Below are 3,070 nucleotides of genomic sequence, written 5' to 3'. Positions count from 1 at the left end.
AATTGGCGTATGAGTGAAGCACAGCACTTACGCCTGGGTATGAGTGACAGGACAGCACTGCGCCTGGGTATGAGTGAAGGAAAGCACTGACGATGGGTATGAGTGAAGACAGCACTGACGCCTGGTATGAGTGAAGGACAGCACTGGACGCCTGGGTATGATGAGGCACGCATACGATGGGTATGAGTGAAGGACAGCAACTGACGTATGGGTATGAGTGAAGGACAGCACTGGCGCCTGGGTATGAGTGAAGGACAGCACTGACGCATGGGTATGAGTGAAGGACAGCACTGACGATGGGTATGAGTGAAGGACAGACTGACGCCTGGGTATGAGTGAAGAGACAGCACTGACGCCTGGGTATGAGTGAAGGACAGCACTGACGATGGGTATGAGTGTAAGGACAGCACTGACGATGGGTATGGAGTGAAGGACCAGCACTGCGCCTGGGTATGAGTGAAAGGACAAGCACTTGAAGACGCACTGCATGTAGTGAAGGACAGCACTGACGCCTGGTATGAGTGAAGGACAGCACTGGCGCTGGGTATGAGTGAAGGACAGCACTGACGCCTGGGTATGAGTGAAGGACAGCACTGACACCTGGGTATGAGTGAAGGACAGCACTGACGATGGGTATGAGTGAAGGACAGCACTGACGATGGGTATGGAGTGAAGGACAGCACTGACGCCTTGGGTATGAGAGACAAGACAGCCCACTTGACGCCTGGGTATGAGGTTTAACTGTTCTTTTAAGTGTGTGATCCATACACAGTGAAGTGTGTTGCAAAGCCAGTGTGGGTGTGGCACACACTGCACTCTCCACAGTTCAAGTCAGCCTCCTGCTCCTGTGAAGAAGGCCAACTCTCTGCTCTGCTGTTAGTCTTCCTACCTTCCTCCTGTTTACCCCAGAGATCTCGGCCTGGCCCAGCACATCGGGTAACACACACACACACACGCTGGTCCTCACAGTAAGATGATGGTTAGAAGATCTTTGTGTAACCCAGGGGTTATTTCACATGCTTTGTTCTTTCTGCTCAGGTCCTCTTTTACAAAACTGTCTCTGTCTTTCTAGAGGACATCTCAAAATAGACCCAGTCTCTTCTGTGCCAGGGCCACACTGTACTGAAACTAAACACTGGACTAGCACTCTGAGTCCAAGTACTAGCACTCAACCCTGGCACTAGCACTCTGTGTAGTGACCTAAACTAACACGCGCACTAGCACTCTGTTTAGTACTACCAAAATCTGAGAGCTAAGTACTCCGTGTGGTCGGAGCGATTAGTACATAACAACACTGGAGCTAAGTAGGGTACTGCGTTGTTTTATCCGGATACAAGTCTAACTGAACACTGAGCTATAGCACTCTGTGTGAGGAACAAGGCCAAAGATAGAGTAGTACCTAAACTAAATACTGCCGCTACGGCACTCTGTCGCATAACGTACCACTAACACTCGGCACTAGCACTCTGTAAGTACTTAACACCCTTTAATCTAGCTGGGAGCTAGCCACTCGTGGAGTACTAATGTACTAATACGAACGCGGGCTAGGTTTTTTTTCATCCCGGAGAATCTCCAGCTGTACTTTTTTTGGCCCACTTGATCCTGTTTGGTATCTTTTAGTATCTCTGTGCCAGAGCGTCACCTACCACTAACTACTGGCACTAGGACTCTGCCTGTCCTGACGAGAGTACTAAATCAACTGCGAAGACCTGATACTATCGGTAAAGCACGTGGAGCACTCATTTGTCTGCAGCCCAAGTACTAAACTAACTGCGTCCCCTGAAACTGAGGCAAAAAAAAAACTAGCCACTCAAACCGTAACGATAGAGTACTCAGTAATACCGTACCCAGCTAGCTACTCAGCATGATTGCTAGTTGAGCTACTTGAAACTAATCACCGAAACCAAGCTAGCACCTACCCAAACCAATGTGTCTAATTGTCTTACACTAAACGCTTTAGAATACGAGCGAAGGACGGGATCGGGGGTAGCTAGCAACTCTACTGTATACTATAAGAAGCTAATTGTTCCCAGGGATGTTTTGTCCTGCCAGCAGAGTACTCCTGTGCCTGACACATTGGCAATTCAGGCCAAAAGAGCTTGAGGTTTACTCTTGGTTTACATCAGACCAGAGAGAGAATCTTGTTTCTCATGGTACTAGGAGAGATAACTCTATAACGATGAGACACTGCAGGTCGGCCATCTTAAGGCTGACTCTGTCAGTACGACCTACTAAGCGCACTTGCAAAACTCCGAAGAGAGCCTATATACTGCCATGTCATGGTTGTGCCTTTGTACCATCGAGTATAAAGTTTTGCCTAAGCATTCGTCTACTAACGTTCACTGGAGGAGCACCACGCTATACTTCTACTATAAAGGTGCGAGGTACTAAACCTGAAATTTCGAGGTATTTATGGGGATTATAGTGCCTGCAGAGCACACGTAATCCGGTTTTCCTTTCTGTGTGGAGAATACCGGTAAATACTAATTACTCTCCGCACTATCTCCAACAGAGAAGCGGAATCAGTACTGTCAGAGCACCTCGTTGACCAATCAGGTTCTCTGGTTTGCTTCCTCCGTCCAAGGCCTTTCTCCCCCGATACTACTTAACTAAACTTTGAGCCTTTAGTTGGTCCTGCACTAGAGACGCCACTAAGCCTGTTCTAGGAAGATTCGTTGATCGTGTAAACTAACACTGGTACATTCCGAGAAGCGCTTTCTTCTCCCATTTAAGAATTGATACAGTAGTCCCACTGTGGTTCTCTGGTGAGTCAGTTAATTTTAACAAATGCTGCAGAAAATGTTATTAACGGTGCAACCTCTCACTTCACGCCCATGATCTGTGGACGTACCTTACTCGTATTGAATCAATCCTTGTCTCGGAGCTCTACAAAAACAATTCCTTCAGAGACTACTCCTAAATAGCGTCAATTCACTGGCACTAGCACTCTGTGGTTTTTGCTTAGTACTAACACTTGGACTAGCACTCTGTTCGGACATGGCACATGTCAAATACTCATACTTAGCTTCTGGGGGAGGCTAGCACTACGTTGGAAGATACCTCAAAACTA

The sequence above is a fragment of the Salvelinus sp. IW2-2015 genome, unplaced genomic scaffold (assembly GCF_002910315.2).
Source record: "Salvelinus sp. IW2-2015 unplaced genomic scaffold, ASM291031v2 Un_scaffold1015, whole genome shotgun sequence".
NCBI lineage: Eukaryota > Metazoa > Chordata > Actinopteri > Salmoniformes > Salmonidae > Salvelinus > Salvelinus sp. IW2-2015.
This window is presented reverse-complemented; position numbering follows the sequence as displayed.